Source organism: Canis lupus, chromosome 25, assembly GCF_048164855.1.
Source record: "Canis lupus baileyi chromosome 25, mCanLup2.hap1, whole genome shotgun sequence".
NCBI lineage: Eukaryota > Metazoa > Chordata > Mammalia > Carnivora > Canidae > Canis > Canis lupus.
The window spans coordinates 21668593-21691865 of record NC_132862.1 but is presented as its reverse complement, the minus strand read 5'-3'; the positions used below and the strand labels follow the sequence as shown (position 1 = coordinate 21691865).

Sequence of the window (23273 nt, the reverse complement as noted above, 5' to 3'; positions counted from 1 at the left end):
AGTTGGAAATGTGGATCTCCACAAAGGAATAAAGAGCTTTATATGGATACAAATCTCATTAGCTGGTATTCCAGTCTCTACCAGACCAGAGGCAGCAAATGAAGAAATGGAGAGTAGAGGGTCTGGTAGAAAGAGATAAATGGATCATTCAGCAAAGGAATCAGCTGATAACCCTATACCCAGGGAAGGAAACAAGAAAAAGAAAATTTATTAGAGGAGGAGGAGAAAGAGAGGAGAAGAAAAATAATTTTAAAATTCTAATAAGTTCTGCAGCCCCGGTAGCGCAGCGGTGATGGCGCTGCCTGCAGCTCGGGGTGTGATCCTGGAGACCCACGATCGAGTCCCACGTCGGGCTCCCTGCATGGAGCCTGCTTCTCCCTCCTGTGTCTCTGCCTCTCTCTCTGTCTCTCTGTCTCTCTCTCTCTCTCTCTCTGTGTGTGTCTCTAAGAATGAATGAATGAATAAATAAATAAAATCTTTCAAAAAATAAAAATAAAATTCTAATAAGTTAATGCCAATTCGTGTTGGTCACCAAGAAAAAAGTCAAACCAAATTCAAGATACCCTTTAAGAAGGCAAGAAAGTAAGATATGTCTATGAGAGATCTTTTGTCTACATTGAGTGAAATAAAATTTCATTACTAGACTAGTAAAAAAAACTTTTTAAGTTGAACCTTCTACCATTTTCTGATAATTTCATGCCTACTGTTGGGTCTTAGTTGGCAGAAACTCTGCCTTCTGCCTCTGCATGCCCCCTTCTGCGTCTCTCTGGGCATGTGCTCTAAACATGGTATTTACCACACAACATGTGCATTTGATCGACTCTTTGATACATTCATTTCTAAATTTTCCACTAACATTCAGTCTTCCTGCCAGGCTTATTTAGCCACCCCTTTTGAAAGGTTAAGCTGAAGAAACCCTAGCACTTGTCTATTTTTAAATACCATGAAGTTTTAAAAGTGAATTTAATTTTACCTCTTGTCACATGTTTATGCTGAGGAGTCAGGAAGCCTTTTTCCAATTGCTTTACAGCAAATATCCTTCTAGTCTTTCAGAGTATGCCTCCATTAGATGTAATGAACATTCTCTCATGATTCCTATGTTAGTAATCTTTATCCTCACTTGGAAACTATGGCTCTGAACCCAAAGCGGCGTGCAAATCACAGCCCTCCGGCAGCCACTGCCCTAGCGCGTGGCTCTACCACAGAATCCGCCACAGCAGCTGTCCCTGCCCAGGACCTGTTGGCCAGTGGTTGTATACTAGAAAAGTCCCTCCACGTTCTTTCGGAGTCTAAATTGTGCCTTCTCATTCAGAACTGATGTAAGTCCAAACAAGCAAAACAGATTGGGCTTGTAATTTTGCAGAACTGATTAAAGTTGCATGGGGCCAGATTTGCAGCTTTCGATCTGTGCAGCCATCCAGGCCCCTGCAACCAGAAGGGTGCTGTGCTTGCTTTAATGCTCTGCTGTCACTGTCATGAAATCTTTAGTAATTCTGTTTTTTAAACTTGTGTTTTGTGACATCAGCTGGGACAATGGACCGTGCGTGTGGGCACGCACTCACTTGCATCTCCATTATTCTTTGTCTCCCCCTCCGCATATGGCAGCACAGTGTCCCGTGAACACAGAAGTGCAGTGGGCCCACAGTGCGAGGAACTTCAGCAAGACTCGAAGCAAGTACAAGGTAAGTGTGTTCCATCTATGATTGAGTAAACAGGAGCATTGCGAGCCCTGAGAGGTCCTCCTTTTCTTTCACATAACTTCTTCTAATACAGAGGGAAGGCAGCAAAGTCTTGCGTTCTAAGAAACACAAATGACCAAGAAACTCTATCATATCCTTTCTTACTCGTGTTGCTTAACCAACCACTTATTGTGTATATTTGGCAGAGAAAAAAGAGAAAGATAGGGGGACCCCTGGGTGGCTCAGTGGTTGAGCATCTGCCTTTGGCTCAGGGCAGGATCCGGGGTGATCCAGTCCCACATTGGCTCCCGGCAGGGAGCCTGCTTCTCCCTCGGCCTATGTCTCTGCCTCTCTTTGTGTCTCTCATGAATAAATAAATTTATTTTTTTAAATAGGACAACCCATAGTCCCTTATCCTTTCAGTTATTATTTACTTACCTCTCTGAAGGCAGAAAGTGTTGGTTGCATGTACATGAATCAGGAAGTAAAATAAAAAACAGTTGAAGTACTTTTGTTTAGTATTTGTATAGTTCTGGGAAGAACAAAATACATACATGTAGGAGGTACAAAATATACATTGTATAATTTCAACACAAGTTATATCTACACAATACAATTATATTTGTTCTTAGAGTTGAAGTTATCATTTGCATTGCACAAGATAAAGATGAATGATAAAATTCATGCTAGCAATTAAAAATTTTAAATTTTACTTTAGGATGACAATAGCAAATAAAAAAACCATAACAAGTCAAGAGAGAAATTGCAGAAGACAGGAGGAAGTATTTTAGTACCTTCGATGGCTCCCCTTTCCTGGTTTTGAAACCAGGGAATCTCACATTTTCATTTAACATGAGCACCGCAAATTATGCAGCCAGCCCGGCAGAGCTAAAACAGAAAATGATGATGGGAAAGTAAAACTTGAAGTAGGGATAGATTTTTATTTTATTTTAGATCTTAAGATTTTTATTTAAATAAGTATTCTACTTAAATAAAAATCTTATAGATTTTTATTTTATTTTAGATCTTATTATTTATTCATGAGAGACACAGAGAGAGAGAAGCAGAAACATAGGCAGAGGGAGAAGCAGGCTCCCCGCTGGGAGCCCAGGGCGGGACTCGATTCCAGAACCCTGGGATCACGACCTGAGCGGAAGGCAGATGCTCAACTACTGAGCCACCCAGGTGCCCCAGAAAACATTTAAATGACTATTTATTCAGGTAATTACAAAAAAAAATGTGTTAATTCATTCCGAGAGAATTACAGACTACAAAGTTCTCGGTTATCCGCATCATTCAAACCTTTCTTTCCCAGGCATTGGTCAACCTAGAGTCTGCAGTAACAAGGAGCTCCGCTAGAGGGCAGCAGCTACCGCCCGTCGGCCCCAGGGCTCGCGAGCCCGCGATCCCAGCGGTTCCCTGGGACCCCTGAGGAGGTGAAGAGATGCTGAGCCCCGGAGAAGTCGGCTGTTTGTCTTGATGTAAATTTGCTCTGCTGCTTTGTTTCGGGAAGACAATGGGCTTCTTACTCCCAGGACTTGAGGTGTTTCTGTGCCAAAAATGAAGTAGCTGTGTTTTTATCTGCTCACCCCCAGGACACGTTCCTAAAGTGAAAAGGAACATAATCTGGGGGCGCCTGGGTGCCCAGGTCATGATCCTGGGGTCCTGGGATGGAGCCCCACATCCGGCTCCCTGCTCAGGGGGGAGTGTGCTTCTCCCTCTCTCTCTGCCTCTCCCCCTACTGGTTCTCTCTCTCTCTCTCTCAAATAAATAAATAAAACCTTAGAAAAGAAATTGTAACATAGTCTGAAAGATCATTTGAAACTTAGTTTCCCTGTACAACCCAGTAGTAATTGGTCATTTTTATCTACTACGGGTTTGATCAAAAGGAACAACTCATTTCGCTGAGGCCACTTAGCAGCTAGCAGGTGATAACAATTTTGTAATCATAAAGAGCATGCAGATTTCAGAGGGAAAGTGCCAAGGCAAAGGATTAGAAAAGCACTTACAAAATCCACACTCTAGTCACTCAACTTGGCTGGGATTGTTGAAGAATCAGAATGTCCTGAACAGAACAAGAATCTAGAGGTCCGTATTTCAAAGGAAATAATTTGCAGAGATCCCTGTATTTAGCAAGATATGGAGAGCTGTTCAGCGAGTATTAAGGTGAGAGGAGCATTGCCCTGCAGATGAGTTGGCTCCAACATAGCTGGCAGTATCGTATTCAGTTGCTCCAACAAGATTTCCCAAATAAAAATCTTGTAAAAAGTGAATTGAAAGTTCTTTGAAACAGGATGTTAAGAAACCACTGTTGTGAATTCAACTCTCTGGAAAGAATTAAGAAAAAGTTCCCTTTATCCCAGCTTATCACAAGCCTCCAGGGCAGTGCTTCTCAAAAGAGGATGTTCCAGCCACTAGGGGTGCGTTTCTAAACTTGCAGGGGTGTTTGAGGTGGTCCCAGTGATTAGAGGCACTACCTCTTTTATTTATTTATTTATTTTGATTTGACTTATTTATTTATGAGAGACACAGAGAGAGAGGCAGAGACATAGGCAGAGGGAGAAGCAGGCTCCCTGGAGGGAGCCTGATGTGGGATTCGATCCTGGGACCGGGATCACGCCCTGAGCCAAAGGCAGATGCTCAACTGCCAAGCCACCCAGGGGTCCCACACCTCTTCCTTTTAATACAGTGGAGAGCCAGGGACATTAGCTGCCACAGGTGCACAGGGCACCGCCCCCCAAAAGTAAAGGTATTACTAAATGTCTCTCACAACTTTTAATGCCCTGCCTTAGATTTACAGGTGAAAAATTCTGTTTCTTAGAAACTAAGTCTATTTTGCATGTATTTATTTATTTATTTATTTATTTATTTAATCCATTCATTCATGAAAGACACAGAGAGGCAGAGACACAGGCAGAGGGAGAAGCAGGCTCCATGCAGGGAGCCCAACGCAGGACTCGATCCCAGGACCCCAGGATCACGCCCTGGGCCAAAGGCAGGCACTAAACCACTGAGCCACCCAGGGATCCCCTCTATTTTGCATTTAAGCACAAATCATTTGTAGTGTGGTTTTTAAAGTATTTTTTTTTATTTTTTTTAATTTTTATTTATTTATGATAGTCACAGAGAGAGAGAGAGAGGCAGAGACACAGGCAGAGGGAGAAGCAGGCTCCATGCACCGGGAGCCTGATGTGGGATTCGATCCCGGGTCTCCAGGATCGCGCCCTGGGCCAAAGGCAGGCGCCAAACCGCTGCGCCACCCAGGGATCCCCTGTAGTGTGGTTTTAATAAAATTTGATGTTATAGGAATATGACTATGATATAAGTCAAAGGGAGATTGTGCTTTATTTCATTCAGAATTTTACCACGACTTGACACCATCTCTGAGGATCCTGTCAGCAGCCGTACCTGGTGGAGCCCAGCCACCAAGAGAACACACTGGGAACAGTCTGCATTTATAGCTCTTGATTCACGGTGGTTTCAAGCATACATTTAAATATACCTTTTTAGTCTTTATTCAAAATGTTAAATATAAAAAGATGAATCGAATTGAAGACTTTCCTGTACCTCTTAAATTCCAGCAAACTCATAATCAGATGACCACTTCATTGTTTTTTAGCATGGCTATAACTGTGCAATTCCATATGTGAATGTTTCTTTTATTTCTTCTTTGTATTGCAGTCAAGCTGTGTGTGTGTGTGTGTGTGTGTGTGTGTGTGTGTGTGTTAGTTTTAATTCTGTGTATTACGGATTATATTTTCTATGGATTTCATTGAAGGGTAGTAAAGGAGAATAACAAAATATTTATCACAAAAGGGGCTTTGGGTCTCATAGGTTTGAAAGCCAAGGCTCTACAGGTCTTCCTTCCATGTGCAGCTATCTCACCATTTCTCCCTGTCTTCCCTACCCTATTTCTGCCCCTTGCACAGGAAGGAATGGGCAGTAACAAGAAATGGTTAGAAGCTAGCGTGTGAAGATTTTATTCTGATTAATAATTTTTAAATAGACGGTTGTAAGTTGAGCATTCTTAAATGATGTCAATATAAGTAAGCATTGTCAAAAGTACATATTAATTATTTCATTCATTAAGTATTACTAAGTACCTTACTAGTAAGGTACTAATAAACAGATAGTGTCTAAATAGCACCAAAATCATTGCTGCTTTAAAGAAAATCTCTTTCTGAAAACCAACCAACCAACAGGGATTTAACAAGAATATTACAATAGGTGACAAAACAATTGCGTGAAATTTTCAACTGGATATTTTGGAAGCACTTGCTAACTCTAACTCTAGGCAAGTTAGGTCTCAATAAGCCAAATCGGAATACATATGCAAGAAAAAAAAATAAAGCTAAATCTTAAAAAGAAATACATTATGAGAGATAAAGCAACTTTTTTTTAATTTTTATTTATTTATGATAGTCACACACAGAGAGAGAGAGAGAGGCAGAGACACAGGCAGAGGGAGAAGCAGGCTCCATGTAGGGAGCCTGATGTGGGACTCGATCCTGGGTCTTTAGGATCAGGCCCTGGGCTGAAAGCAGCGCTAAACCACTGAGCTACCGGGCTGCCCCATAAAGCAACTTTTTAGAAAAAAAAATATGACAAATAAAATGGGGAAAGACTCTCATTATATCTCAAATACACATTTTTTTTAGAATCGGAATTACATGACTGTGAAATTAGTATATTTTTTAAAGCTCTTTGTATGGCTGGAATCAAACTCTTCATGGTAAATTTGGTAACAGAATGAAATACTCCTCTGCAGCTATTAAAAACAAACTTTACTGTGGAGTTTTTTCCCTTTCCTCTGGCTGCTGGCTAAAATCAAGTATGGAATAGCCAAAGGCAAAGCAGGCTAGGGAAGGGTGGCTATGTGACTAGGAGCAGGTCGCCTGACTTCTCAATGCCTGGGTTTCCTTATATGGTAGCACCATATTAAATGAATTAGTTCATATTATGTGCTTAGAACAGTGTCCAACATTTATAGTAAGAGGCACATAGCAAACAGTGTTATATCTCTTTTCCAAACCAGAAACATGAAGACTGTTGGTGGGAACAATTGCCTAACTTTAGGAAAGGCCATCTTGACCCAATTAAATAGTCACATGACTTGCTTAATACTTCAGGGCTCCAGATGTGAGAGATGCCAAACAGTCCAAATGTAATTAAGAGTGTTTGACAGCCTGCTAATCCTAGGGTGTTCCTGACTAAGCTGTATTCAGCTGTTCTAGTTAGAAAAATGGAAAATTTGTGTGGATTTAGATATTGGTGTTTCCCGAAGAAATTCTGAATTATCTCATTGGCAAGCAGCTTCCGGAAAGGTGGCTATTGACTCTGACCACAGTGAACCCAAGAACTCATGATCCTCTGACCCAGAGAAAAAAAAAAAAAAAAGAACTCACGTGAGAACTGATTAGGTGGCAAGACAGCAGGAAAACTAGTTTTACAACCTAGCAGGTGGCTACAGGTTGGTCACATAATGTGGGGGAGCAGGAAAAAATGTGGGGCTACCACGTTTCACAGGGGGCCATCCGCGCAGAATACACTGTGTGGGAACGGGTTCTGGTCCTTCACGCAGCTCTGCAGTCCCAGAAAAGGCCTAATGCAGCTGGGGCACGAGGGCCCATCACACCACGTGGAAGCTACATCTGTTTGCCTTCCTTCTCGGCTTTCCGCGGCGTTGCATAACCACTGACCTTGCCCAGAGAGAAATGCAAAGGAGGTTTTAGATTATGTCATTTAGTCCTTAGAACTATCCTACCTCATTAAAACCATTGTCTTTACAGGCAAGAGAAACATAGATTTAGAGAAGTAGTAGCACTTGAGGTCACAAAGCTACGTGAGCCTCACTCCAGGCTGCCCCACACCAAATTCCATGCTCTCGACCTATATGCTAGACTGCCTCCTTGGAACCAAGTACAATAAGTGTTTGTTTAGTGTTCTAACCCTCAGGGAGCTCCAAACACTCATGGACCTTGAATCACCACCCTCTCCATTATGCAGATAAGGACACAGGCAAAACAATGTGTAAGTCCTTTCCCCAAATGCATATGGGTAACTAGTGGAGGTAGGATTCACACCCCGGTCTTTTAAATCTAAGTAGAATTTACAATAGGAGTGTCGAGAAAGAATGAGGTGAGCTATGCTGAGCACCTCATGGCAGGGGAAAGATTCGGAGATCAGGAATTTTGCCTTTGCTTTTACAGGAATAGAGTTAGCTAATAATCACCTGCATCCTGATTGCTGCATTCGTACACTTGAGCTATACTCCCTTTCTCTAGATGGTACATAGGATTTGTATAATCTGGAAATGTCAAGGCACTTGGGTGGCTCAGTGACTGTCTGCCTTTGGCTCAGGTCCTGATCCTGGGGTCCTGGCATCCAGTGCCGCCGCATGGGGCTCCCCACGAGGAGTCTGCTTCTCCCTCTGCCTATGTCTCTGCCTCTCTCTGTGTCTCTCATGAATAAATAAATAAAATCTTTTTTAAAAATCTGGAAATGTCTTCTCTGTTGGAGATGAATATTCGACATTTAAGCAATATCCTCAAGACCTCATGGAAATCCCCCACGGGGTTAATAAGCAAACCCTAACTGTCCAGGATGCCAAGAGCTAGAACACCACAAGATGAGAAACTTCCATCCCTCTGGAGGACGAACCTCTGAATTTTGCAGAAAATGCCATTTGCAGGCTTACTCCACTATTTTTCTCTAATAACCGGTTACTTATTAGGAATTTCAGAAGATCTGGTGAAGGGAGGGTAGCTGAATCAATAGGACAAGAGAAATAACCTGTATGGATCTCTGTTATAGTTTACTTCCCTGGGCTGGTCTTGAGGTGCTGTGCCGCCCAGTCTCAAAACGCTGGCAGGCATCATGAGCAATTGTTCCAAGGAGGCCCACATTGGGCTCCTCGCAGGGATCCTGCTTCTCCCTCTACCTGTGTCTCTGCCTCTGTGTGTCTCTCATGAATAAGTAAATAAAATCTTAAAAAAAAAAAAAAAAAGGAAGGAAGAAAGAAAGAAAAAGAAATGTAAGTATATCAAAAATATCCTAAATGGAAACTTTGGGGGGAAATTCAAAAATAGAAATTAGGTTTTTTTGCCCTCTTCTAGTCTAGTAACTTTGTTTTCTGTGTGAGCTGGAGAGCATATATTCTCCCACTGTGAGACGAGAGGGGGTCAGACACCGCAAACTACCCACAGGTGCCTTGGGCAGGAACTGCTAATGCTAAATCACATACAGTTTATTGCAGACCTAGATTAAAACGGAAGGAGAAAGATTCCTGCAACATGGCCTTGGGTGTCTGATAACAGTGCTTTGGAGCTTGACAGATGTGAAGCTGAGCGATTCCCCTTTACCTCTGCCAAAATATATGTTTCCCAACAGCCAGAAAGATAAAATGACTAAAGCCACGAATGAGAGGAGGGGAGTTGAGTATTAAAAATTTGAGATGTCTTGCAGAATGACGCTAAGCCCTGTGAGGAAAACCAGCACGTCGGCATTCTTATCACAGCCAACTCTCCAGGAAAGGAAACCTAGCCTCCGGAGGCAAGTGTCAGAGTTTACTGGTTATAAAGGGATAGAGCCACAGTGACTTGCAAAGTGGCAAACCAACTCATCCAGCCTGATAACCAGTTCCTTGAAACCGGGCAATCTGGGGGATTTCCAGCCAGATCTGGAAATGTGCAAGAATGGGCCTTCGCCGCCAGGAAAATGAGGCGCATCAAACACCGAGGGCGCTCCAAATGACCGCCCGGACAAGTGGAATCGGGGAGTGTGGAGTGGCCTGTGCCTAACTTCTCAGTCAGAAAAAGGTCAAGGTGGTTATCGTTCTCTAAGTTTGGGTAGGAAGGCCAGCCAGTCTGATTTCACAATAGAGAAGGCAAGCCCTCCTGATCTGATGTTATCTATTACGATTCTCCTTCTTGTTCCCTCTCCACCAGGCACACTGGCCTCCTTGTTCCTCAGACAAGCTGCACGTGCTCCTGAGGGCCCTTGTCCTTGCTGTTCTCTCTACCTGGAATGTTCTTCCTCTAGATTTCCTCATGGCCCCCTCTCTCACTCCCTTGGAGTCTTTGCTGAAATTTTACTTTCCCAATAAGACCCGCTCTATTCATTTAATGTTGCTGCCATAACAAGTTACCAAAAACATAGTGATTTTTAAAATATTGTATTTATTATTTATTTAACAGAGAGAGCACAAGCAGGGGGAGTGGGAGAGGGAGAAGCACACTCCCCGCTGAGCAGGGAGACTGATGCAGGGCTCCATCCCAGGACCCCAGGATCATGAATCCCAGGACTCCAGGATCATGACCTGAGCTGAAGGCAGACACTTAACTGACTAAGCCACCCAGGCACCCAAAAACATAGTGATTTAAAACAACACAAACTTATTCCCTTACAGCTCTGTTGGTTAGAAGTTCAGTATGGGGGATGACTGAGTGGCTCAGTGGTTGAGCATCTGCCTTCAGCCCAGGTCATGATCCCGGAGTCCTGGGATCTAGTCCCACAACAGGCTTCCTTCATGGAGCCTGTTTCTCCCTCTGCCTGTGTCTCTGTCTCTCTCTCTCTCTGTGTGTGTCTCTCATTAATAAATAAATAAAATCTTTGAGGGGAAAAAAAAGAAGTCCAGTATGGAAGCTGGAAGTCAGAAGTTCACTAAAATCAAGGTGTTGGTGGTCTGCATTCCTTTCTGAAGGTCTTAGGGGAGGATCCATCTCCTACTTCTTTGGGTTGTTGATGGAATTTAAGTCCTTGTGATTGTAGGACTGAAGTTCCTATTTCCTTGCTGGCTTCCAGCCCACTTCTAGAGGCTTCCCACATCCTTTAGCATGACTACCTTCAAAGCCAGTGACGACAGATTAAGCCCCTCTCCCACTTCATGGCTTTCTTTTTTTTTCTTCTCTTCTCTCTTACAGAACCAGGAAAGATTCTCCACTTTTCATATTGTATGTGATTAGACTGGGCATACCTGGATAATCCAGGATAATTTCACCATATCACACCTGCAAAGCTTCTTTTGCAATATAAGCTAAATCACAGGATTCAGGGATTAGGCCATGAATATCTTTGAGGGAGCATTCAACATATTTAAAATCATGACAATTTAGTCAAGTTACCCAAGAGGAGAACAAATAACTTTATTTCACACCCAATTCAGGATTATCCATCCTCTCCTCTAATCAGAGTTTGCTTGAAACCCAATGTAACATGTATCTCAAGGTGTTATATGTATCACTGACCATCCTTCCTAAGCCCAAGGCCTCTAACGGAAATTCTTCTGATCCCAGTAATTGATGACAGGACAGCTGTGCTGGGTATGTAACCTTTTCCCATAGTCACAGCTGATTAGAGCAGGGAAGACACTTTACCCAAAGGGCCACCAGTCCAGTGATTCTTTGATTTGAGCAAATAAGATCTAAAAATAATGGACAAACAACGATATAACTAATATTTTCCAAAGTCTGTTGTGTGCCAGGCTTGTATATAGCTCCTTACCTCTACTCTGTGAGTACAATTCACCCCACATGTAACATATACATATGTGTCAATATTCACACTACCCTATGATGAATGCTCTCCTACTAAATCCAAAAGAAGAACCCAGGTAGCCAATCTCTAAAGTTCACACTCCTATTACTGCCTTCTAACTGGGAAGGAACAATTCCAGAGAAGCCAAATATATATTTTTAATGAAAAATTCCTTCCTTTTTCCTTTCTTAATGACATGAAGTATATATTTGTATGTCCTAAAATGTATATAAATGCAATAATATTTTATATATTATTTTAAATAAAGATATCCTAAATGTCATTCAAATGTTATGAATGACATTAATACAGTAATATTGGCGTTTGAATTAAAACAGAACTACACTTAAAAAAATCACTGTTGTATATAAATGTCATTAATCTCTCTGGACTATAAAACTAGAATAAAATTCATAAATGAACACACATCATAATTTCTCCACAGATGGATTCTACTTAAGCTAGGTAGACATGAAATGAAAAGGCTAATATTTACCCAATTTAAACAGGTATTTAAGGAAAGGAATATTTTAGGATACCCATTAATTCTTAAATCAGGTTATAAACTTTGATTGAGAAAACCTTTTCATCACATACCAGTGGGCACATGATATCCACACGACTTACCACTGGTGATATCAGCCTTGATCATTTGGTTAAGGTGGTGTTTGCCAGGCTTCTTCACTGTAAAGTCACTAATTTTTCTTTCCATGCTCTAACTTTGGATGTGAACCACTAAGTCCAGTCCACATTTAAGTGATGTTTTGTTTACTATTTATTTTGAAAATATTTCAAACTTCTAAGAAAGATACATAAGCAGTGTGATTTACCCCCACATACTCTTCCAGTATTCATCACTGATAACATTTTCCACATCTACTTTATCAAGTTCTTTGCCATGCTCCCTCTACAAATATATATATTATTGCTATTCAAATTACTATCTTCTGACTGAAGCATTTCCAAGTAAGTTGTAGGCAACATAATCCTCTATCTCAAGTATTTCAGCATGTATATTCTTTTTCTTAAAAAAGATTTTATTTATTTATTTGAGACAAAGAGAGAGCATGAGCAGGGGGGAGGGGTAGAGGGAAAGGGAAGAGCAAATTCCCTGGTCAGCAGGGAGCCCGATGTGGGGGGACTCTATCCCAGGACCCGGGGATCATGACCTGAGCTGAAGGCAGCTGCTTAACCAACTCAGCCATGCAGCTGCCCAGCAGTACATATATTCTAAGAACAAGGAGTTCTTAACCCATAATCAAAGAATCCTTTCATCATCAATGTGATGATCAATTTCAGGAAATTTAACATTAATGAAATACTATTATTGAACATATGGCCCAGCATTTCTGCTGTTGTCTGTGATGGAGTATCTGGTACTGGCTCTCTTGCCTTAGTTATAAAATTAGGCACAATGTCTAAGGCAAGTATCTTCAGACATTGGAGAAGAAGCAACACAAGGCCAACTAGGCAACACAAGCGTGCAATCAATCCCTGAAGGCAGGGAAATATAAGAGGTAAGCCTCCTGAAGCACTTGGCTCCCTGCCTGGGGAAAATTTCCCTGATTGCCGCATAGCCATCTGGAATCCAAGCAGAGAAGGGCAGTCCCTCTGATCTGGAGAGGAAAAGATTGGAGTTAGGGGCAGCTGAAGCCCTGGAATCTGCAAGGCAAGGCCCCAGAGAGGCAGGAGCTGTGTAGCCTATAATCATGAGTTTATGCTGATACTTCCAATTCTCACCCAACATCATTAGGCCTCCCCTAGTCTCCTCCTACTCCATATCTCTTGCTCTTTTTCAGAAACCCAGTGTGAGAGCACACAGGCAAGTTAAGTCACCATTGTCATTGTTGAGTCTCCCATCTGAGGAAAAGCTTGCCAGTAGTGAGGTGGGCAGAAGGAGCAACGTGGAGCACAGCAATCACTGGTGTGAAACTCAAAACTAATGATATTAAACCCCAAAAATAATGGATTTGGTGAGAGAGTGCACCAAGTCTAAATAGGACTTTAGGGATCCCTGGGTGGCGCAGCGGTTTGGTGCCTGCCTTTGGCCCAGGGCGCGATCCTGGAGACCCGGGATTGAATCCCATGTCGGGCTCCCGGTGCATGGAGCCTGCTTCCCCCTCTGCCTGTGTCTCTGCCTCTCTCTCTGTGTGTGACTATCATAAATAAATAAAACATTTAAAAATAAATAAATAAATAAATAAATAAATAAATAAATAAATAGGACTTTAGAGGGTAGACAATACCATATTGTGCCTCTTCATGCATCAATCATTATATTCTCTAACCAGAATTCCAAGTTATTTAATTGTAGTTTACTCTTAAATTAGCTAGATAATTACCTCTCGCCACAACTTCTTCATTCCTAAGCTCTTTCTCTTGATTCCTTGCTTTGTTGTCTGGTGTCCATCTTTCAGTGGTTCTTTCAAGAGAAACCCTCTTGAGATTTATGGGTTGATTTTCCCTTGAGTCAATGATTCTCAACCTTGGCTTCATACTGTAATGACCTGAGAGCTTCTGAAAAACCAATGACTTTTGGCTATCATTCCAAACCAATTCAACCAGTTTCTCTAACAGTATGATCCATGCAACAGTATTTTTTAAAAATTCTCAAAGGGTCCTAATGTACAGACGAGTAAATATCTCCAATCTCAGAGAAATTACACTAAGAGAATAAGCGCTCTTAGTAGGAAAAAACAAAAAGGCCAAAGGAAGTTACAAACAAGGGTCAAAGAAGCAGCCTGGTTGAGAATCACTGCTTTATTCTTTCAGATTTGAGAATTTGTTGTCTCTATACTAGAGACTCTTTGGGTGGACTTTTAAAAACTGTATCACATTTTTGTTCCCTCAGAATTTCGTATGCATAAGAATCACCTAAAAATCTGGTCACGTGCAGATTCTGATTCAGTAGATATGGAATGGCAGCAGAGATCCTGCATTCCTAATAAGCTCCCAAGTAATCCCGGAGCTGCTGGTGCGTGAGTCGCATTTCTGAACAACAAAGGTATAAACCTTCTCCTCTGTCTTCTGTAGAGAAGATTGCTAGGGAGGAATCTGAAGCTATCTGTACTTGACCTTTTTTTTTTTTTTTTTTTTTTGCCTTCTTTCTGGATGTCCATATGAATTTCTGTTTAATCTTTGAAATCCAGATTTAGTTAGGTTACACGTATTAACAAAGTATAAAATGAAGATTCTCACCCTGATACTGCATTTGCTTTGAACTTTTTCTTTTAGTGCCTGTGAGGCCCAAATCTGCATCAGTTCCTACTGTTCCTGAGGATTCCACATAGGATTGATATGATACCTGGTCTACACAGTGGCTGAGATGTCTGCTTCCTTCTTTCACACATTCATTCCTACAATAAAGTGCCCATCAGTTGAGGTAACTGGAATTAGTTTGTTCCTTGCAACCAAAAGAAATTTATTAAAACAATTAGAAACCATAGATTTGAAAATATTCAATATAAAAATAAAGATTGCATAGAATGCTACATCAAAAAGCAACATTAGTGCAAAAAAAAGTACTTACAGTAATGATTGGCAAGAAGTGGGAGAAGGGGCCGAGAAGTTTTCCCAATTTCAGTGTCTTTCTTACTATTTGAACTAGATCAGCTAACAGATGATAAATAAGAGAAAAGCTTAAAAAAGAAAAGTTATAGTGCCAAAAAAAGAAAGGGAAAGTTTAAAGTGTGGTGCTAAAGGATTTTGGAAGACTTAACCAATTAAAAGCTGAAAACTGGGACATAAAAAATTCTTAAAGAAATAGTAGGGCAAGATTTTAAACTAGGAAAATTATAAAAACTCATAAAACAAAAGTACGACATGAGCTACAAAATAAGATTAGAGCAAGAAAATAAAATTCAAAAGGAAACCAGAAAGTTAAAGTAACTTGTTAAAACTAAAATAAAAATGAAGTCAGTTGTAAAATAATTTTAAATAGATAAAATTCAAAAATAAAAGGTTGAAAGTCAGCAGGGTAATGAGATATAAATTAGGATATGAGAGGGGCACCTGGGTGGTTGGGTGGTTGGGCATCTGTCTTTGGCCTAGGTCGTGATCCTGGGGTCCTGGAATCAAGTTCCGCCTCAGGCTCCCTCCAGGGAGCCTGCTTCTCCCTCTGCCTGTGACTCTGCCTCTCTCTCTGTGTCTGTCGCGAATAAATAAATACAATCTTTTTTTAAAAAAAGATAGGGGCAGCTGGGGTGGCCCAGTGGTTTGGCGCCGCCTTCGGCCCAGTGTGTGATCCTGGAGACCCGGGATCGGGTCCCACGTCAGGCTCCCTGCATGGAGCCTGCTTCTCCCTCTGCCTATGTCTCTGCCTCTCTGTCTCTCTGTCATGAATAAATATATAAAATCTTAAAATTTTTTTTAAATAAAAAAAAAGATAGGATATGAGATACTTGTTTAAAACATGAGATTAGGGGGATCCCTGTGTGGCTTAGTGGTTTAGCGCCTGCCTTTGCCCCGGGTTGTGATCCTGGAGTCCCGGGATGGAGTCCCAGTATCAATCTCAAATTGGGTTCCCTGCATGGGGCCTGCCTCACCCTCTGCCTGTGTCTCTCTCTCTCTCTTTCCTCCTCTGCGAGTGTCTCTCATGAATAAATAAATAAAATCTTAAAAAAAAAAAAAAAGCATGAGAGTAGAATTAAAGGGAAATACAATTAGATAATTTATATAGATTTAAAATACCTCCAGAATATTTTTAAAAAAATAAAAAGTTTGAAAGTTAGAGGGATAGAGAGGAGAAAAAAATGTTTTGAAACATAGCAAGGCGTAAGAAAGCATGGTGCTTATTGTCTTGCCCTGAGATAATCTGCTAATGAAATAGTGGTGTCTTCGGGTGGAACCTGAGGGGACAGAGAGCAATGTGACACCTTGGTCATGGAGACTTCCCCTTTGCTCCCCTCAGCAAGTGCCAAAGGCCAGCCTCACCAGCAGTAATCAGAGAAGACAGATAGGAGGTATTAATACAGCAAACTCACAGCTGGATGGCACCAACCTGACCCAGGAGAAACTCCCTAGCCTGCCAGCTACATTCCCTCTTGGATTATCTCCTCCAAATTTAGCCCACTTTCAGAGTCAGGGGAAACTACTTTCTCTAGATTAATAACCTACAAAGCATCAGGTGTCAGCAGTTGTCTTATGTCTCTAGACAATTTTTTAGGAACTGTAGTACAGCCCCCTGATAAAAAGGGCATTTATTTAACACATGTTTATTGGGCATCTTCCCTATCCCGAGCAGTGTGCTAGACTCCAGGAATACCTTAATGAGTTAGTAACAGAGCTCCCTTAACAGAGATCTAGACTCACTGCATGGAAAGGACAGAGGAGTTCTAATAGGTTTTTCTTTTTTAAAGATTTATCCATTAATATGAGAGGGAGAGAGAGCATGTGTGAGAGTGAACAGGGAGAAGGACAGAGAGAGAGAGTCCTGAAGCAGACTCCCCGCTGAGAGTGGAGCATAACAGGGGCTCCATCCCAGGACCCAGAGATCACAATCTGAGCTGAAATCAAGAGTTGGCTGCTTAACCCACTGAGACCCAGGTCCCCCTAGATAGTTTTAATACACTAGTGATGACACAAAGAGAAGGGTTGGCTCTGAGCAGGAGGGCCACCTTTGCTTCTGCAATGGTAGGAAGAGAAGTGAGGGTGTGGGAGGAGGTAGGGGGGCAGAGTTTAGGGTTTGGGGATATTACATTGAGTGGGATGAATTCTCTTGATGAAGGAGGGTTTGTTCTGAGCATGAGGAATCTGGAGGCAAGTGGAGGTCTTGAGGTAAGTGGGAGAGAGAGGGCTGGGAGGGTCATAAAGGAAACTGGAGAAGGAGCTAAGAACAAGTAAACAGTCTGACACACAGCAGCGAGGGCCAAGCGCCAAGTGGAGGCTGGGGTGGTGCCATGATGAGTGGCAGGGTTTGGGTGACCAGGTGTGGGAGACACAACTAATTACAAAACAATGTGAAAAGTCCCAGTATGACAGGGTAATTTATTGAGACATTAATCTGTGTCTGCTTGCATTGATTTTGTATTTTGCTCTCCATCTATTTTCAAGGATGACTTCAGGGCTCTCTGTGTCAGAGAAGTTTGGGGTTAAATGCTTGAAGAAAATCTCCTGCTAGGCCTCTTTTAAAGCAGAGGTCTTGAAGTGACCTCCAGGCTAATACTTTTACAGGTATGCTTCATTTGTAATGAAGAGTGTTTTGAAGTTTTAAAAAAACTGTGGGCAATATTTGAAAGTAGATTTCACCTTAAAATGTAAGATTTTAGTGTTTCCTGGGGAAACTGGATGGCCTGACAATACTGGGCTGCACTTTCATCTGGCTCCAATTAGTTGGAGCTGAGTAATGTCTGCCTCTTTTAAGGGGTTACGACCCCCAGTTTCCTGTGATCCCTACCATTCCCTGTGGTCTTACACTTAACCAACACCACTAATGTAGCTTACATGCTTGTCCCTAGAACCGTCCCTCGGAAGAAGTAGGCATGGAAGCAGAAAGGCCTGTGGGCTCTCGGGTCTACAGTTCCTTGGTGTGGCAAAGACACAGAGGAAGAATGCAGACCCAATGCAGACCCAATGCCCTTACGGTCTGGATCATCCAGCCTTGGCAAAGACTCCTACCCAGAAAGAAGCAGAGGAGCCAGGGATACCAAGCAGCAGGTGTGGATACTGACAGTTATCTAGGACAATCTGAGACTAAAGGAATTCTTCCTCTGTAATCATGGTAACCCAGGTTCTTGTGAAATCCTAAAGTAGGTAGGAGTAGGAGAGCTCACAGTGACACAATTGTTTTCCACTAGCCTTTGGAGAGGTGGCTTGAGGTTACAATTAATGACAGAAAACAAGCACTCACATCACTTCTTGCACATACACGTTTGCAGAAGATATTTTTTTAAGATTATAATTTATTTATTCATGAGAGGCACAGAGAGAGAGAGAGAGAGAGAGAGAGAGAGAGAGAGGCAGAGACACAGCCAGAGGAGAAGCAGGTTCCATGCAGGGAGCCCGACGTGGGACTGGATCCTGAGTCTCCAGGACCACAACCCCGGCCAAAGGCGGCGCTAAACCGCTGGGCCACCATGGCTGCCCTTGCAGCAGATTTTAAACACCAAAGTGGAGATTTAAGGAAAGGGCTAAGAGAACACAAAGCAAAGGAGTGAGTGAGGTTAAGTTTGGGTAGGATAGTTTTGGAAGTTTTTGAGAGAGGATTTAATTTGGGTTTTGAAGCACAAGTAGGAGGCCTCCAAATAAAGGCCATTCTTCTCAAAGGCAAACATTTGAGAGTACAAAGCATATTCAGGGACATGTGGCAGTTCAGGGCAGTTCAGGGCAGCTAGGGCATCAGATACCTATTTCTGGTGGGGGACGGGGAGTCAAAGATGAGATAGAATAGAAGGGGGTGAAATGAGAAGGAAAGGTTTAAGCTTTCATGCCTGTTTCCTGTAATGGGGAGTCCCTGGCCATTTTTACCATACGATTGTGCTGGCAGTATGGCCAGTGCTTGGGGGAAAGGAAGACTGGACAAAGGCCACTGAGTAGATTCTTGCAATAATGTAGGTGAGAGATGATAAAGCCTGAAACTAGGGCAATGATTGTGGGAATGGAGAGAATGGTTTGGATTTCAACAACCATATATTGAGTGCTTACTGCGTGCCAGGTATTGTGCTTGGTGCTGAGCATACACTGATAAATAGATGACGCTAGCTCTTGCCTTGAAGAAGCTCATTCACCAGGGGACAAAGGTTACCACACCTGGCAGAGCCAGCTAAGAGCTAAAGCATTCGGGAGCTTCAAGCCTTAGCTGCATGTGTTGTGTAATCCATCACCGGTAGAATTCAGAGGGTCCCACTCATTTCTACACAGGTTCAGGAGCCATCGGACAGCTGTTCATCCTCCTTGTTCGGAAACTTACTCCATCTGCCGGGCTATTGTAGCTTGTTCTCTTTAATTCAAGGGATGGAGAAATAATCAGAATATTGTTTAATTTCAAAGAAGATATTTAAGTAGATAATTTTTTAACGTAGTAAGTTGCAATCATTTAGGATAAGATGGAATTGATATTAACTCTCCTGTCAGGGGAACTCAGTTAATGCTTTAATATTGTATCTTATAATTTTATTGTGACAATAAATTCAATCAGCTTCCAAACCACTCTGAGTCTTTTCCCATTTGCAAGCATGGGATGCCAACTGCCTTTGGCTGTTTACCACCTGCTGACGTCTCCATGTCACACAGTACCTGGTGTCTGTGTGTACATATACACCAGTATACACACACTATGTCAGGGGTGATATATGCTGTGAGAAAAAAATGAGTAAAAATAAAGAATGATGGGAGAGAACTGGTATTTTATATATGGCCCTTGGGCTGCTCAGGGAGGGCCTCTCTCAAGAAGCAGCATTTGAGCAGAGATCTATTAAAGGCAGGGGGAAGGTGTGGGGTGGGATTGGAATCAGCCATCCAAACAGCTAGGGTTGAGGGTTGCAAGCAGATGGATGAGGGAGAACAAATATTCTAGGTAAGCATCAAGCTTGCCCTCTTGGAAGACGGGACAAGTGTAGATCTAGGAAGTGAAAAGCGGTAAAGGGATAGGACAGGATGTGCCCATTGATGGGACTGGAGATTTACTCCTTTAACCTGGCATTTTTCGTAAGTCATCTGAAAAAAATCCAGTGCAGAGGGATACTGATCACTGGTTGTTACAATAATGATCGGCAAGTGCCTGGGAACTTGTGAGGTTTTATCAGAAGTTTTGAGCACCATAATGGGTGATAAGATTTGTAGATGCGGATCATTGCTGTATCCCCAATGCCTGGCACATAGCAGGAGCTCGATATAAACTTGTTGAGTGCATGTTTGAAGTCTTTCTTTGCTTTTTCAGCGCTCGCTTCAGCAGCACATATATATCTTTGCCTTTTCAACTTTCAGGATATTATTAATAACTAAACTGTCTAGGACATTATGCTCACCTATCATTAAAAGGCAAACAACAATGAATTCATCTTGTGCTCTGTGAACGTCTGTTAGCTTATAGCAGTTGTCTCCAGGGTGGCCCTCGCTGTGCCCTTTACACTGGACAGAACACAACCACTCTATGATGTCTCTGCAAACACTGGCACCTGACCTGTCCAGATATTACTGGCAATGCCAGAGATCGCTTTCCATCACAAGACCAAAACCGTACTTGCAGGAGGTAGTGGTGCTTCCCTACTTTTGTTACATCGCTCGGTGTTCTCGGTTATCTAAAGGGCATCACGAATTCCAGACTCCTTCACACTAATTACTCATTTTAGATCATTTCTAAACATGCATATTTTTAGAAGTCTTACAAGACCAAATAAACCTCGACACTTCGAAAAAGTGAAAGCGTGAGATCGGACCTTTTTTTTCTCTTCCCCCCCCCCCCCAAGCGAAGGGATTCGTAAATAATTTTTTTAAATCAGACGTTAAAAAGATAAATCCAAAAGAAAAAAAAAAAGAAGAAAAAACAATCCATCCCTCCAGCTCCTAACACTGCATTAATTCCCTTCACTTTACTGCACCACGCAGAACCACTGGTGCGACAAAAAACCTTCTTTTACCGGATACCCTGCACGCAAGGCCCCGACGGACTGGATCACAGTTAACTAGCTCCTCCGGCGCTTCACCAGTGGGCGCTCGGTCGGCAGAACGGAGGCGCGTGCGAGCGGCAGCGCCTGGGCAGCCGGGCCCTCCGCTCCGCGCCGCCGCCCGGGGCTCCCACGGCGAGACGCGGCCCGGGCGCGGGGCAGGACGGGGTCTGGCCGCAGTCCCGGCGCGCCCGGGTGTGTCCTCCTCCTCCTCCTCCGCCGCCGCCGCCCCCGCCCCCGCCCGGCCGCCGCGGCCCGGGCTCGACGTCCCCGCCCCCAGGCCCGCCCCGCGCCGCCGTCGACCTTCCTCTAACCCGCGCCGAGGAGGGCGGCTCGGAAACTGCTGTGTCAGAAGGGTTCGAGGAGCCCGGGGTCGGCGCCAGCTTTAATTCGGGAGGAATGACTACCTCGGGCCGGCCCGCTCGGACTCAGCAGGGAGCACCGCGTCGCAGCTGTCGGCAGGGCGCGTCCTCAGCCCCGCCCGGGGCCCTCCCCGCGGCCCTCCGCCTCCCGCCTCCCGCTCCCGCTCCCGCTCCCGCTCCCGGGGCGCCCGCGGCTGGGGGGGCCGACTGCGCACGCGCGGAACGCCGCGAGCGGCCGCCTCCCCGCCCCCGCCCCGCCCCGCCCCGCCCCGCCTCACGTGCCGCGCAGCGTGCGCCTGGGCATGTGCGGGCGCACGTGACAGCGCCGCGTCCGGCTCCGGCTCCCTCACCCCGCGCGGCTGTACTTTGAACCCGGCGTGGGAGGGGGGAGGAGGGAGGGGAGGATGGGGAGGGACGCCGGCCTCCGGGAGCGTGATACCGTCCGCAGGTTTATCGCTAGGCAACCTAAGAATGCTGCTCTCTTTCCAACCCTAGAGCTCCTTGAAGATCTCAAGGCTGAGGACGTCGTTGCCCCCGCGCTTTAAGGCTCCGCGGAGCAGCGCTGGTGCGGAGACGCAGGGAGCTGGCGTGGGGCGGGGGGCGGGGGGGGGCGGGCCAGGGTTCCGAGGTGCACGTGGCAACCGCGGAGCTCAGAAATAGAGCCTGGGTCGCGCGCCCTGGAGCCGGCCGAGCTCTCCGGGGGTGCGGGCTCGCCCCAGGTCTCTTCGCCTGCTGGGTCACGTGAGGAGCACCCAGCTCCCGCAGAGCCGCGCGGAGGAGCCTTGCTCGGCAGAGGTGCTCGCAATCCCAGCCCCGCCGGAGGCGCCGTAGGAGGAGAAGTCCTTGTCTTTAAACTGGGGTATTACAGGGAATCGTCGGGATTTACCCTAAGTGACAGGTCTACAGGAATTGGCTCCAGGTTGAAGTTCCCCTGTGAAAACACAATGACCGAACCTGTAAAGCCGCAGATGGAAGCAGGGTTTCTTACGGGGCTACGCGGCAGAGCCTCATTGCTTCAGTTGTGAAACATTTGATATTCTAGGCTCACACACGTGCTTACCCATATGTAAAAGGCTTCAGGTTGAAACTGTAGCTAAAGTTTACAGCACCCTAAAAATACCCCACGGAAAAACTGTAGCAAATCGCCCTCCTTCCTACTTCCTCAATTCTAAGTGTTCCTTCTGTCCGGATTCATAGTTGGCCTCTGATCTCTTCTTTCATGGAGCGTCTTTAGAGTTCAGCCAGAACCGCATAGGCAGGGCGGGTAGAGGCAGAGGTGGAGAGCTCGCCAGACCGTGTGGGGACTTCTAAACAAAAGAAGGCACACTTCTGAGCCTCTCCAAATTGAGGAAACAGTGAAATTGTAGGGTTCTTTGTAGGGGGCCTTGAATATGGTATCCCCAGCATCTTTGATTATTGCATGCTCCATGCCATGTTTTAGAAAGGCGTTACCTGACCATCCTTCCATCTCCACCAACAGAACATACTCTGCCTCTTAGGACCTCACACGGACTGGCTCAACTCATGTCATGAGCAAAGCTCAGACTGTCTCCTGTGACCTCATTATTATTGCTATGGGGTAATAACGTAAAGAGCAGTGGATTCAGAACCAAAACATCTGGTTCCAGTCCTGATTCTGCTGCTTACTGAGCTACGTGACCTTGGACTAGTTGCTTGCTTCAGCTTCCTCCCGGAGGTTTTAAAAAATAGACTTTAGGATTCCTTGTTTCCCTTTAGAACTGCTCTCTCTTTTATTTCCCCTTTGGGTACTGAGTAAAGAACCTGGGTCATCATGCCCTTAAAGGGAAAGAAATCCCCCTTAGTTCCTTCCGTAAGAGAGAGAGGTGGTTGAGGTGAGAGCAAGCTGCTTGTGGGGTACTAAGTACTCCCCCCCCCACACACCTACCACATTAGAAATTATCATGCTATAAATGCTGTCCTTTGCAGTAGGAAATACCATTACCTGCTCCTCAGTCCCAACTTACAGTTCAGGGTCTCAGGAGAAGATGATGGTGAGAGCCAGTACAGCAGTCAAGTTCTAAAGAGACTGAGAAATGAGGAAATCAGTGCTCAGACCTTAGTCAAATGTAACTAAT

The 23273-nt window shown here is 44.1% G+C and overlaps 1 long non-coding RNA gene across 11 annotated transcripts; it reads right to left on the bottom strand.

Annotated features, from left to right (window-relative positions):
* Positions 1-2693: 2693 nt before the first annotated feature.
* On the bottom strand, positions 2694-21353 carry LOC140617346 (uncharacterized). Of its 11 annotated transcripts, XR_012017591.1 has the most exons (8): positions 21223-21353; positions 18855-19149; positions 15225-15360; positions 14743-14825; positions 14412-14616; positions 13556-13730; positions 8472-8665; positions 5830-7378 (listed from the first exon to the last, which is right to left on the bottom strand). It is a non-coding gene; the product is annotated as an uncharacterized lncRNA (long non-coding RNA). The 11 variants fall into 11 exon arrangements; XR_012017596.1 differs by lacking the exons at positions 5830-7378; positions 8472-8665 and adding an exon at positions 2694-3228; XR_012017597.1 differs by lacking the exon at positions 8472-8665 and having other exon boundaries at positions 5831-7378; positions 18960-19149.
* Positions 21354-23273: the final 1920 nt, after the last annotated feature.